The sequence below is a fragment of the Microcaecilia unicolor genome, chromosome 8 (assembly GCF_901765095.1).
Source record: "Microcaecilia unicolor chromosome 8, aMicUni1.1, whole genome shotgun sequence".
NCBI lineage: Eukaryota > Metazoa > Chordata > Amphibia > Gymnophiona > Siphonopidae > Microcaecilia > Microcaecilia unicolor.
This window is the reverse complement of record NC_044038.1, coordinates 176,509,286-176,524,728: the sequence shown is the minus strand read 5'-3', so window position 1 is coordinate 176,524,728 and position 15,443 is coordinate 176,509,286. Positions and strand designations below refer to the sequence as shown.

The 15,443-nt window shown below is 43.1% G+C and overlaps 1 protein-coding gene across 1 annotated transcript in view; it reads right to left on the bottom strand.

Moving 5' to 3' along the window:
- The window catches only part of SH3RF2 (SH3 domain containing ring finger 2), a 48,074-nt gene extending 45,812 nt beyond the window's left edge, over positions 1 to 2,262 (bottom strand). Inside the window, exon 1 of the mRNA XM_030212633.1 lies at positions 1,849 to 2,262. The gene's annotated coding sequence lies outside the window, so the exon portion shown is untranslated. The remainder of the gene's footprint in view (positions 1 to 1,848) is intronic.
- Positions 2,263 to 15,443: the final 13,181 nt, after the last annotated feature.

Genomic DNA, 15,443 nt, shown 5'->3' with positions numbered 1-15,443 from the left:
TATAGTCATTGTAGTTATCTTGAACATCTGACTGGTTGAGTGTGTCCCGAAGACTAGGTCAAGAACCCCTGCACTGGGGATTTCCAGATGGCTCCAGATTTTTTTAGAACAGGTTGGTCCACTCCTGATTTTTTCCACTGCTTACATGGGCTTGTAGTTTTGGAGTTCCTATTGATTTTGCCAAGAAAAGAAGACCACAAATCCTTGCAAGCAGCCTGTCCTGATAATCTGCAGCAAATTGTCAACCCTAACCCTCCTCCCCCCCCCCATAGAAAAGCAGGAATACAGATGGGATGGACTTGGCATTGTCCCTGCTATGTATCGGTGGAGTCCTTTGTATCAGTTTATCTTTCTTAACTCCTGCTGTCATCGTTGCATATTTTTATTGATGTACAAAAAGCTGTTTATAATTAATTATTTTAGCAGCGATACATTGAGAAGCCAGGCTAATTCAGTTGATTTCATTTTATTTCTTTATTCCATCAAATTTCTTATCTGTCTTTCCAGTAAGTGTCCAAGACAGGATTGAACTAAAAACATAAATACAATCTAATAATACAAAAAAACCTTCCACACATACAACAATACAAACCAATAAACTACGTAGGTACATTCTGCTTTAAATTTCATCTTCCAATACATACAGTAAAAATCTAGCGCATAACTCAGTTTTCTAATTCAATGTATAGGCTAAGTCAGGTCAGTCATTGCGCAAACACAAGTCTTTCTCCTGGAACAAAGCCCCTCCCTACATATTTTTCATCTTGACCTCCTTTTGCTGCCTGGTAAGTAAAACTATTCAGCCTCTCTTGTACACATTCAGCTTACACAGGGACCAAAACATGAGGAAAAAGCTGGCTGCCACTTTGCATCAGTACTAAAAGCCTGGCCAGATTTATGAATGAGATTGAGTCCAGTCTGTGCTCTGATTCTGGTATTGTTTAATGCTCATATTAAATAATGTGGGAAAGCTCCTTTGATCAGGGACTGTCCTTCCTTGTTAAAACTGTACAGCGCTGCGTGACCCTGGTAGCGCTTTAGAAATGTTAAGTAGTAATAGTGCTTGGAGTGTATAATTTGAGGAAAAATATCTGACTTTTTAGATATTAACATTCTAACCAGATATTACTCATGTTTGATTTATTCTTACTGTACTACTACTACTTAACATTTCTAAAGCGCTACTAGGGTTACGCAGCGCTGTACAATTTAACATAAAAGGACAGTCCCTGCTCAAAGAACTTACAATCTAAAGGACAAGTGAAAAGTCAGTTCGATAGGGGCAGTCTGGATATCCAGAAGGTAAGAGTTAGGTGCCGAAGGCAGCACTGAAGAGGTGGGCTTTAAGCAAGGACTTGAAGATGGGCAGGGAGGGGGCTTGACGTAAGGGCTCAGGAAGGTTGTTCCAGGCATAGGGTGAGGCGCACGCCTTGAGTGAATTCCTTCAAAAAGGGTAAATAAATCCTAATTACTTACGGGACACCAGGTCACATTCTTGCAATACACACCATAAGAGTAGATGAAAGCATTTAAAGGGCCAGTTGACCTCGAATTATCTTCCCTTTTGGGTCTCCACCACTGCAGGTATATGAGTGAGTATTAATACGGGAAACTAAAACCAGACACCACGAATTAATAGCTACTTTTAAAGCACTGTTATTTTCGGCCCACATAATGACATTTATCAGGTGTTAAACTAGGTTCTTTGGTTTTGTAAAGCGCTTGGAACGGGTTAATCGGTGTATCCATGTGTTAAATCCATGTGTTAAAACTAAAATACATAATTACAGATGCAGTTTGATGCGACATAAAATAAAGGCACATGCCTTTTAGCAAATTCACTCTTACCTCAGCTCTGCTGTTTATTTCCATACAGGGACCACGTGTACAGGAAAGAAATCGGTCGAGTCTTTCCACAGGACCAGTCTCAGTCCCCACCTGTAGAAGTGGAGACGTTCAGCTGCCATTGGGGATCAGCCCCCAGCCCAGACACTTTGTTTCGTCTTCTTATATCTACACTAATAGCTGACTAAATTGATAAACGTTTAAATAATGGAGCAGTAAATTATCTGGAGCAGGCTCTGCTGCGCCCGACCCTGGGCTTGCGACTCATCTGAAGTGAGCTCGGTTTAACTGCTTCCCCGGCCTGGTCTGTAGCGAGACTGCAAAGTTCAGCAAGTCCCCGGGACGGATCGAGTTACCTGCCCGGCCCGTTTAACTCTATCCTCGCCAGGTGCTCGGAGGAAAAGCTGCTGAGAGTGTCATCTCTGCACAACCCAAGCTGGTTTGTGTCTGTGTGTTTTAAGGAAATAGAAAAAGTCCAAGTGATTAAGCAATACCTCCCTCCCTTTCACTCGTACAGACGTCACACCACAAACACAAACATTAAAACAAGACAGAACAAAGCAGGGCTACAAGTTTCAGAGTATCAGGACTGTGTCTTTGAGCCAAACGGGAGATAAACTTTTATGTTTATCTTTTTTTTTTTTCTTTTAATAATCCAGGCCAGTGTAATGGTACTGGGCACCCCACAACCCTCCTGTCCCAGTGCCCCCAACTCAGTCCCGTTTCTGTTCTTCATTAAGGCTAACACTGTATGTTCAAAGGCATGGTTGAGTGCCAGCCAGGGCCGCTGCTGGACATGATGGGGACCAGGGTAGAAAGGGCCCCAGCTTCCAGGCTGTCCCTCTTTCAACATCAGACAGGTTTGGGGCCCAGGGCAATTGCCCTGTTTGCCCACCCCTAAAACCAGCCCTGGTGCCAGCGCTTTTTGATATCAAGGTCAGGAACTACTGGGGGCTAGATTCCCCAGGCCAGGCTGGGCTGTACAAAGAAAAGCTACAAAATGGTATGGGATTTGCATTACAAGACGTATGAGGAGAGTCTTGCTGACCTGAACATGTATACCCTGGAGGAAAGGAGAAAGAGTGGTGATATGATACAGACGTTCAAATATTTGAAAGGTATTAATCCACAAACAAACCTTTAACCGTAGATGGGAAGGCAGTAGAACTAGAGAACATGAAATGAGATTGAAGGGGGGGGCAGACTCAAGAAAAATGTCAGGAAGTATTTTTTCATGGAGAAAGTGGTGGATACTTGGAATGCCCTCCCGCGGGAGGTGGTGGAGATGAAAACGGTAACAGAATTCAAAAATGTGTGGGATAAACATAAAGGAATCCTGTTCAGAAGGAATGGATCCTCAGAAGCTTAGCGGAGATTGGGTGGCAGAGCTGGTGGTGGGCGGCGGGGCTATTGCTGGGCAGACTTCTACGTTCTGTGCCCTGAAATGGCAGATACAAATCAAGGTCAGGTATACACATAAAGTTGCACATATAAGTTTATCTTGTTGGGCAGACTGGATGGACCTGTACATAAGTACATAAGTAATGCCACACTGGGAAAAGACCAAGGGTCCATCGAGCCCAGCATCCTGTCCATGACAGCGGCCTATCCAGGCCAAGGGCACCTGGCAAGCTTCCCAAACGTACAAACATTCTATACATGTTATCCCTGGAATTGTGGATTTTTCCCAAGTCCATGTAGTAGTGGTTTATGGACTTGTCCTTTAGGAAACCGTCTAACCCCTTTTTAAACTCTGCCAAGCTAACTGCTTTCACCACGTTCTCTGGCAACCGATTACAGAGTTTAATTACGCGTTGGGTGAAGAAAAAATTTCTCCGATTTGTTTTAAATTTACTATACTGTAGTTTCATCGCATGCCCCCTAGTCCTAGTATTTTTGGAAAGCATGAACAGATGCTTCACATCCACCTGTTCCACTCCACTCATTATTTTATATACCTCTATCATGTCTCCCCTCAGCCGTCTCTTCTCCAAGCTGAAAAGCCCTAGCTTCCTTAGTCTTTCTTCATAGGCAAGTCGTCCCATCCCCGTTATCATTTTAGTTGCCCTTCGCTGCACCTTTTCCAATTCTACTATATCTTTCTTAAGATGCGGCGACGAGAATTGAACACTACTCAAGGTGCGGTCGCACCATGGAGTGATACAACAGCATTATAACATCCTCAAACCTGTTTGCCATACCTTTCCTAATAATACCCAACATTCTATTTGCTTTCCTAGCCGCAGCAGCACACTGAGCGGAAGGTTTCAGTGTATTATCGACGACGACACCCAGATCCCTTTCTTGGTCCGTAACTCCTAACGTGGAACCTTGCATGATGTAGCTATAATTCAGGTTCTTTTTTCCCCACATGCATCACCTTGCACTTGCTCACATTAAACGTCATCTGCCATTTAGCCGCCCACTCTCCCAGTCTCGTAAGGTCCTTCTGTAATTTTTCACAATCCTGTCACGAGTTAACGACTTTGAATAACTGTAGGCAGTAGCTGAGGTACTTATCAGATAACATTACCAGATAGCAATGAGATGAACTCGTGTCTAGGGAGGTGTACCTCTATAGCCTGTATGACATGCTAGCTGTGCTGGAAAATGAAACCATGCCACAGATGAAATATATTATGGTTTATTATGTAAAGAAAAATATATATAAATAGTTCTGAAGCAAAGTGCCAAGCAAAATACAAAAATAACTTGCTATACAAATAGATTATCACCAAAATAGATTACCATCTGATTATCCTAATGCACTAATTAAGGAGTGATTACACAACCCAGTACAATCATGAGTTCCTAATGATTGTTATAAGAACCGAGCCTCAGTCTAGAAATAAGTCCAAGAGTATATCTGAATGTAGATTACACAGTCTTAGATAAGGCCTGAGGTTGTAGCTGAGCAGACACTGTGAGTTTATTACAAGGCACGTAGTTCACTGGTGTTAGGAAAATCAGTCTCTGGCTCTTCCGAGTGTTCTGTTCACCTACAAATCTTCTGGTGTGTCTCTCCTCTGGGCTTCTTCCAACTTCTGTCCTTTCTTCAGTCCAAACCTTAGGTATCCAAGCGTCAAGTGATACCTATGGACCAGTCACATACGATGACATAATGTCCAGCCAGCTGCATGGTCAAGGTGAGAGCCCTTGTTACAGATGGTAGGCAAACTCCCTGCCTGGCTGTACTCCTCAAATGTTCCCAGGAGATAACGGCTACTTGGCAACAAGGTATATGTCCTTGGATAAGTAATCTTGAAATGCTCAGCAGTAATAGGTCTCAATGCTCAGCAGTAATTGGTCTTGGCAAGAAAGCCGGATTCTGATAGTTACAGATGTATTCAGGCATAGCCTGTAGAATCCATATTGTTATATGAATGCTTCAGGCTTGTATAGGCCCAGACCAGCAAAGGTGAGATCTCAGGTAAATACCCCTACAGACCGTACAGGTTGTTCTCTGCCGTCATCTACTATGTTACTATGTTACTATCAGGCTTATTTTCAAAAGGGAAGGACGCCCATTTTCCGACACAAATAGGGAGATGGGCGTCCTTCTCCCGAGGTCGCCCACATTGGCATAATCGAAAGCCGATTTTTTGCATCCTCAACTGCTTTCCGTTGCGGGGACGACCAAGGTTCACGGGGGCGTGTCGGCATTGTACCGAAGGCGGGATGGGGACGTGGTTAAGAGATGGGCGTCCTCGACCAATAATGGAAAAAAGAAAGGCGTCCCTCACGAGCATTTGGTCGACTTTACTTGGTCTCTTTTTTTTTCACGACCAAGCCTCGAAAAGGTGCTCAAACTGACCAGATGACAACCGGAGGGAATCGGGGATGACCTCTCCTTACTCCCCCAGTGGTCACCAACCCCCTCCCACCCAAAAAAAAATATTAAAAAACTTTTTTTCCAGCCTCTATGCCAGCCTCAAATGTCATACCCAGCTCTATCACAGCAGTATGCAGGTCCCTGGAGCAGTTTTTAGTGCGTGCAGTGCACTTCAGGCAGGCGGACCCAGGCCCATCCCCCTCCACCTGTTACACTTGTGGTGGTAAATGGGAACCCTCCAAAACCCACCGTACCCACATGTAGGTGCCCCCCTTCATCCCTAAGGGCTATGGTAGTGGTGTACAGTTGTGGGTAGTCGGTTTTAGGGGGGTTTGGGGGGCTCAGCACCCAAGGTAAGGGAGCTATGCACCTGGGAGCAATTTTTGAAGTCCACTGCAGTGCCCCCTAGGGTGCCCGGTTGGTGTCCTGGCATGTGAGGAGGACCAGTGCACTACGAGTGCTGGCTCCTCCCATGACCAAATGCCTTGGATTTGGTCATTTTTGAGATAGGCATCCTCGGTTTCCATTATGGCCGAAAACCGGGGTCGACCATCACTAAGGTCGACCATCTCAACATTTAGGTCGACCATCTCTAAGGTCAACCTAAATGTTGAGATTTGGGCATCACCGACCGTATTATCAAAATGAAAGATGGACGCCCATCTTGTTTCGATAATACGGGTTTCCCCGCCCCTTCGCCGGAACGTCCTTAGAGATGGATGCCCTTAGAGATGGTCGTCCCCATTCGATTATGCCCCTCCACGTAAGCTAAAATTGGGCAAGCTAAATGTTAGAGATCCCAATGCATTCCTATGGACGTCTCTAACGTTTAGGGCATGCCCAGTGTTAGCGCGCGCTAACAATATGAGCGCGCCTTAGTAAAAGACCCTCTTAGTGGTTTACAGATAATAACAAACCAGCATAACCAGCAAATTTACAGTTAATATCAACACAAATAATAAATTATAATATTATACAGTCTAAGTAATTAGTACAGGAACTTCTGAAACAGCCATGTTTTAAGAAATTTTCTGCAACTAGCCTGACAGCCTCGCTCGGTCAGATCCAATGTCTTTCCCTCCTTTCCAGCACCTGAGGTTCTGGTCCTCTACTTGCCTCAAACTCATTGGCTAGTAGGCAGTAGCGATCAAGAGAGATTGCTCTGCTGACCTCAGATCCGTCTTCCTGCCACATTCCACCTATGTGGAAACAGGAAGTTACTTCACAGAAGGCGGGATATGGCCGGAAGAAGCACCCGTGGCTGGTAGAGCAGTCTCTCTTGATCGCTGCTGCCTACCAGCCAATGACTTTATTTTTGACTGATGGTGCAGCAGTGGGGCCCTTAGGATTGTTTGCCTCTGGTCTGTCTTTTTCTCTCAGCAGCCCTGTCCCACGACCATATGTTTTTGACTGAATGCACAGACAGCGCCTGTTTTAAGAAAGTGGAGGAAGAATGAATTTCCCACCATCCTACTCAACCAGCTCAGTCTCTCTTCAGCTGTCACGATGTGGGGATACTGTTCAGCTATGCTGGTCCACCTGACCAGCATTACTGACTGTTTTGCTGTTCTCCGCCCCCCCCCCCCCCCCCACCTCTACATTTCTGATGCCATCTGGGAAGAGGGGACACTTTTCAAATGGATTTTGGCAGGGAGAAAACATTTCAGCTGTGTAAATTCTTTGTCTGAACGTTGCTCACTCTTAAGGTTGCAGCCTGGATCCACATTTGCAGGACAGGGTGAATCCAGTCCTGGATTTACCACAGTGCATGCTGGGACTTGTAGTCTAGCGTTTTGTAGGGAATGCAGTGGGAAAATCAGAACTACAAGTTCCTGCATGCAATGGAGTAAACCCAGGACTGGATCAACCCTGTCCTACAAATCTTACCCGCCACTGCATCTTGGGTGTTGTGTGTAGTTCTGGTTACCTATTTTAAAAGAGATATAGTGAAACTAGAAAAGATGCAGAGAAAGTCAAAAACTGTATAAAGGGGATGGGATGGCAACATGTTAGGATTATTCAGCTTGGAGAAAACATAACTGAGAGTGGGCATGATTGAGGTCTATAAAATCAAGAGTGGGGTGCAATGGGGAAAGACATCAGGCATTCAAGATGGTAGATGGGATGAATTTTCCAGGCTGTGTGGTCCACTCACTGGAGGAATGTACATTAGTTTGCTTTCAATTTTCTAGCAACATACAAAGCATATAAAAACAGGAATTTTATAAGTACGATTGTTTGTTAGTATCCTGCACATGTAGTTCATAAGATCAGCTATACAACAGATTGAATTACTTTTGTGTAGTTGAAGTATCCAATAACAGGTGATACCTTGTTCTGTAGAAGTCGTCACTCGTAGGCCCTCTAGTTTAACAATGATTTGTCTGATAACTTTAGTGAGGAAAGCAGACCCATGGCAGACCCAAGGCTAACACCAGAGTGGGCTGACCCTATCACTAGGCAATCACCTAGGCAGCAGCATTTGGGGATAGCTCAATTATCATGGCTGCTTTTGCCTGTATCCTGTGTCCTGGTCCTGTACAATCAGCAACAGGAAGTCCTACCCTCAGCAACAGGAAGTCCCACAGTGCTTGCAGGCTGCACGTTGTACAAATGGAAGAGTGGTACAGAGCAGGCAGATTGATTTCTATTGCTCCTTCTGAGGGAAGTTAGGAGGGCAGATGCTTGAGGAAGAGTGGCAGATGAAGAAGGGGAGGGAAGAAGAAGAGGCAGAAACTGGAAAACAGGGTGGGACAGATGCTGGAGAAAAGGGCTGGGCAGAGACAAGAAATACTGGACGAGGAGGCAGAGTAGGAAGGATGGGGGAATTGATGCTGGAGAAGAGGACAAAGAGACAAGAGAGTGAATAAAGACATTGAGATGATGGGAGAGCAGGAACACAGATTTGGGCACCTACTGAGTGGGGAAACTAAACAGTACAGATCCTAAGATTGTCTGGGGATTAGGAAGAGAGTGGGAACTCAGACCTTGGGTTGTGATTGGGTAGCAGAGGAGAGTGTGGATTCTGGAATTAGGTGGGGGGAGAGCAGGGACTTTGACACTTGGTGGGGAAGAGTGGGGACTGGGATTAGGAGGACTGTGGGATTAAAGCACTTGGAGAGGGTATGAGTAGGATGTGTTAGAAGGACTGTGGGGTGTGAAGAAAGGTGGGGAGGGATGGAGAGATGGTATGAAAGGTCTAGAGGGGCTAGAGGGAGGCAGAAGGGGCAGAGGGCTCGAGAGGTGAGAGACAGAGGAAGAGGATGAGTCTTTGAAGGGAGTGAGAGACAGTGAGAATGGAGAATGTGAAAGGAGGGATGGGGGGCTGATTAGAGAGTAGGAGACAGGAGCTGTAGTCAGGGGAGAGAATGAATGACAGGGAAGGAACCAAGAGGCAGAGAAAAGAAGATACAGGTTGATGGAAATGTGAGTATAGTGGGAGGCAATGGGGGACTCAAGAAACCTGGGGAGGAGTGAAAGACAGAGGGAGAAATGAAAGAACTGGAGGGGTGAGTGTGGAAGATGAAAAGCAGGTAGGTGAGAAGTTGAAAGAAGGAAATTGAAGACTGTAAGTCAAGAGATGGAGAAAAGGAATAAAATCTGTGTGGGGGTGGATACAAACCCAGACAAGAGAAATGAAGAATAAATTAAAAGGGAAGGATCATTGTCAGAAACAGAAAAAAAAAAAGACCTTGGAAGAGGTCTTAGGATAAGATTGAAAAGGGAAAAATGGAAAAAAAAAAAAGTTCAGGACCAACCCAATTAGAAAAATAAAATGATCAGACAACAAAGGTAAAAAATGCAGTTTATGTAGGAGCCCTTTCAAAAAATGCGTGCTTACCGCAGGGCGCAATCAGGTGTCCCATGGTAGTTTGTGCATGTGGGGGCAGGTCTGGGGGTGGAGAGTAGTCGAGTTCTGTGCTAATCATTTAGCGTAGCTACACTGCCTCATGCTAACCGATTCGCATGTGGTTAACACTTGAGCCCTTATTGCCTGCAAAATAGGTAACGGTAAGTGTTTGCAGGAAAATTAGTGCATGGCCATTATTACTGAAATAGAAAAATCAGCCATTTCCTGGCAGTGCTAAAAGTGGCCTTAGTGCGTGGGAAAGACTCGCGCTGGGAATAGTGTGGCCCACTTTTTAGCGCTGCTTAGTGAAAGGACCCCTTAGAGTTTTAGTCATTGCAATATGTCAGGTTTGAAAATGTACATTGCTCGATCTTTATATTTTACTCCATATAGAAGGAAATGCATTTCTGGTTTTTATTTCTCCAGGGTTGCACTGCATGCAGAATCCTGTTTCTTGGGGTTTCCAGCTCATATTATGTCTGCATGTTTCTGTTTCTAATATATGGGGTCCCTTAGGCGGTCTTTTACAAAGGCGCAATAATTTTTTTAATGCGTGCTAATAATTTCTGCAGGCTAAATGCTAGAGACGCCCAAAGGAATTAGTGGCCATCTCTAGCGTTTAGCGCATGCTTATTTTTAGCACATACCAAAAATGCTAGTGCATCTTTGTAAAAGGCCGACTTAGTTTGTGTTCAGGGAGGGTCTTTCGTCTTCTGCATGTTTGGCCATGGTGTGTGGTTCCTGTTTAGGGATTTATCAAACTCCAGCTTATTCTGTTTTCCCTGTAAAAAGTGCCTTGGTGGACTATGACCTTGTATAGTATTTGCAGTGCTGTGCGAATCCTGGAAATGAGTTAACTTCTAGGCCCTTTAACTCGAATATTGTAATTACATTGGAAGCTCTGTCGAGCAGGGACTGTCTCTTCATGTTCAAGTGTACAGCGCTGCATACGTCTAGTAGCACTATAGAAATGATAAGTAGTAGTAGTAATAGTAGATTTACCCAGGAAGTTGTGGCTTGAGTAATTGAACTGTACTTTGGAGTTTGCATGATTAGGTAAACGTGAGCTACTTTCCTTCACTTCTCTGGAAACCGCTGCCTGTGTTTAAACATTAAACTCATATGATGAAATATGATATGTTCAGCTGTTCTCTTGCAATGTGTACTGGCAATACATTTTTTTTCCAGAATGCTTCCTTATTTTTAGGCATTCTGTCAGGTTGTTTCACACATTTAGGTAAAGATGGCATCAAGAATGTGTGGAAATGACCAGAATACTGGCATATGTGCACATGTATAAATATCAATATTTCTGCTATGCACTATTCTATAACATAGGAATCCTTGTGCAAAGGTATGGTAAAATTGGCGTGTTTTCTATTTTTTGCATTAATGACCATGTGCTAATGCTCAAACAACTATCTCAAATGGCTGTTAACTATACTGTCACTTTCCCAATTTGTGCAAGTAAACTGAAATGCTGCTAAAAGGAGGAAAAAGGACTCAGAGGCTTCAGTCAGATTTCAGCTACTCTTTAAGACTAATGGCTGGGCAAACTTCTTCACCAATCCTAAAAAAAGAAAAAACCTCCTTAAATATTCTTAGCTTTATTCAGCTTATTATTTATTACTTTTTAAATTATTTATAACGATTTTCTTGTAACACTTTTTAATTATCCATATTGAAGTGGCTACTTATCTCATGTTTAATCTTCTGCCCTCCCCAATCCAATAGAATGTTCCACACACTCAATACAGTTAGGGAGAGAAGAAGTGAAGGCCACACTGAGATGAGAAAATATTCCCTTTATTACTTACCAAACAAGAAAACAAACTATGTTTCTTTTCTCATGAGAGAGTTACAACAAAGCTGCACAGGAGTGCTATCTCTGAATACTTCTCTAAATTTGTCTTGCCATCTATTATTTTTTTAAACTCTTTTACCATTACGCAGCTCAAACATTTCTCTATCATTAGTTTCGACCACAATATAGATAGCTATTAGTTTCGGTCACACTTGATCAAGATGATTGGACAGGGCTAAAGCAACATCATACTGATTAGCATGGTCCATTTCGCCAGCAACCATTTATCTATGTTCCAGACCTGATAACAGAAAAAGCCCCTAAACCACATTCTTTAGTAAACACCTTGCAGGGACAGTTGCTTCCTGTTCTTCTTTCTGCAAGCCTGTCACCAGAGCTCATGAGCCTCTGGGTCATACAGAGGCCATAATTATTAGGTCTGACAGTTTCAGGCCTCTGGACCTGGTTTTGGAAAGGCCTAGGTAGGTTCATTATTTACACTCAGTATGCGTGCTGCTACACTCTACAGTTGTCACCATTTCATAGAAGGCTTTGTCAGGAGCGTCTCACAAATACAGCATTATTGACTTCAAAAATACCAAAGGCTTCTATACATTAAGGACATCTCAGACATAGATGGCTGGCAAATCTTCACCCACCTTTATGCTCAGTATATAAGCTCTTCCCACTGTTAACTTTTCAAAATGGCTTCTGAATTTTGCAAACATGTGTGCTACAATATTTTCAGGGTTCCTCTATGGTGGCAGAAATTATGATGGAAAATATACAAAGCAGATCGTTGATGGATAAAAATGATTTTAATAATAAATTAGAATATGCATACATATTGTATGCATATTCTAATTTATTATTAAAATCATTTTTATCCATCAACGATCTGCTTTGTATATTTTCCATCTTGGAGCTTGCAGATCGTCTGCCCCTTTGTTTCCTTGGGCAGAATTTATGAGACAGCATTGGAGAATTTTGCAAGCCCATCCGGTATTTTCGCAACAGACCCTAAGGATAGCTTACTCAAGGGAACAAAATCTAAGGGAACTGTTACAAGCACATAAAAGGAATGTTAATTAAGGAGAACATGGACATTCAACGTGTGGACGATGCAAATCTTGTTCAATTATGTTGCAAACTACAGAGTGTATTAATCCAAGAGATTCAAGGACCTATACTTTGAAATTTCAAACTTACTATGCTAGTAACCAGAGGTATAGCTAGGTGGGTAGCCAGGGGAGTGGCTGCGCCCCCAAATGGACTTCCAACGGCACCTATTTTTCATGTCAGCACCGTCGTCAATCTGCTCTTTGATCCCCCGCACCATCAACCTGGCAACGCTTTTGCTAGTAACCACATAGTGTATATTTTAGTATGTCCATGCTCTAAAGGTATACGTGGGAAAAAAGGTTCGATCTTTGTGGACTTGCTTGAATGAGCATATGTTTAATACATTACATCAGAAACTTGAGGCTCCACTGGTCACACATTGCATACGAGTGATACATTAATTGGAGGACTTCAGGGGCCCTGTTTACTAAGCCACATTATAGGCATGCTGGCGTTCTTAGTACATGCTAAAAATAAGTATGCACTAACGCTAAAGACACCCATAGGAATATGGACGTGCTAGAAATTCTAGCACACCTTAGTAAACAGGGACCTAAGTGTCATGTCATTGACCATATTACTACTACTACTACTACTAATAGCATTTATATAGCGCTACCAGATGCACACAGTGCTGAACATTTGACATAGAGAGACAGTCCCTGCTCAAGGAGCTTACAATCTAGGTAAAACAGACAGACAAGACATTACGGGCAAGGGAATTACAGGGTAAAGAGGAATAGGGGAGGAGGAGGCCAAATGAGTAGCGGCTAGGAGCCAAAGGCAGCAGTGAAAAGGTGAGCCTTCAGCATAGATTTTAAAACAGGTAGAGATGGAGCTAGACGTATGGGCTCAGGAAGACGGTTCCAGGCATAAGGTGCAGCAAGATAAAAGGAACGAAGTCTGGAGTTAGCGGTGGAGGAGAAGGGGGACGACAAGAGAGACTTGCTCAGAGAGCGGAGTTCACGGGGAGGAATGTAGGAAGAAATGAGAGAGGAGAGGTAACGAGGGGTCATAGAGTGGATGCATTTAAAGGTCAGTAAGAGAAGTTTGAACTGAATACGGAAGTGGACAGGGAGCCAGTGAAGAGACTTGAGAAGTGGGCTAGTGTGGGCATAGCAATTCTGGCGGAAAATAAGTCGAGCTGCAGAATTCTGGACAGATTGGAGAGGAGAAAGATGATTGAGCGGAAGACCAGTGAGAAATAAATTGCAATAGTCCAAGCGAGAAGTAACAAGGGTGTGAATAAGGGTTTTGGTGGCGTGTTCAGAAAGGAAGGGGCAAATTTTGCTAATGTTGACGATAAAGACGTGACAGGTTTTGGCGATTTGTTGAATATGAGCAGAGAAGGAGAGAGAAGAGTCGAAGATGACTCCAAGGTTACGAGCCGAGGAGACAGGGAGGATATGAGAGCCATTAACAGAGATAGAGAATGGGGGAAGAGGGGAGGAGGGTTTAGGGAGAAAAAAATGAGATGTTCAGTTTTAGCCATGTTTAATTTGAGATGGCGTTGAGACATCCAGGCAGCAATGTCAGACAAGCAGGCAGAGATTTTGTCTTGGATTAAGGTTGAGATTTCAGGGGTGGAGATGTAGATCTGAGAGTCATCAGCGTAAAGATGGTAATGAAAACCATGGGATGAGATCAGGGCACCAAGGGAAGAGGTATAGTTGGAGAAAAGGAGTGGTTCAAGGACAGAACCCTGAGGCACACCTACTGAAAGCGGGAGGGAAGTTGAAGAGGATCCACCAGAGTGACCATATTAAGGAAACTATGCAAGAAGGGGAAGGGGGAAGAAATCACTACAAAGAGAACAATATTGGCTCAATAAATTGCACACAATTAAACCAGATGGATTGAATACCGCCATTGATTGGTAAGTGTTTTTTTTTAACCAATGAGGATCTAGCATTATCATCATTGGCAGGTCAGGGTTGGTGTGCCTTTAAATTCCAGAAGCCAATTGAACTTTTTAGTGTGTGCAAGTCATTTGTATGTGCATTAATTAATAGGTAGATGCACATTAAACTGATTTTCCATGCATGACGTTATTGAAGCTGCACTAATAAATTGAATGTGTTCTAATGAAAGCTCATCCCTACTAACCTCAAATGAAACCCTGAAGAGAAACTTGTACCTAGAGTATTAGAGCTTGAAGCCCCATTCTCTGCTGCAGATTGCTATCATTATCTTGTTTATCAGTGGTACACGAACACCAGAAATAGCCCTAGAATTATCTCATCATTTTCTTTAAGCTCTACAAAGTTTGCCTTTTTATATACTTGTTACTATTCTGCAAATAAACTGAAATCTCACAAATAAAGATGGATAAGAATAGCCAATCATTGTTCTTTTCTTTGATTTTAAATAAAGGCACGGAAGGGGGAAGGTGGGAGGGGGGCCAGCAGCAGAGGAACAGTTTTCAGCAAACGATTATTAAAGGGCCCTTTTAGTAAAGCTTAGGGTGCACTAAATGCTACAAGCCCAATGTTATATGTTATATATGCAGCAAATAAAATAAATAAATAAATAAATAAATAAATAAATAAATAAAGTATCTATAGGCCACAAGGCACTTAGTGCATGCAGTTGTCCATTAGTGCATGCTGAGGTTTAGTAAAAGGGCCTCTTGGCTTTTTATTTCCATTTATTTATCATCCACCAAAAACATGTTTAGAGTGGTATATGTAAATAAATATATTATTCACCCAGAGTGACTATAATTTAACAAAATAATTAATACATTGTAAGATCCTGTTTAGGAACATAAGAATAGCCAATGGTCAGGTCCATCTAGCCCAGAATCCTTCTTCCAATAGTGGCCAATCCAGGTCACAAGTACTTGGCAGAATCCCATAGAATAGCAGGATTTCAGAATCCCAAAGAACAGCAACATTCCATGCTATCAATCCCAGGGCAAGCGGTTGCTTCCTCATGTCTATCTCAATAGCAGATTATGGACTTTTCCTCCAGGAACTTGTCCAAACCTT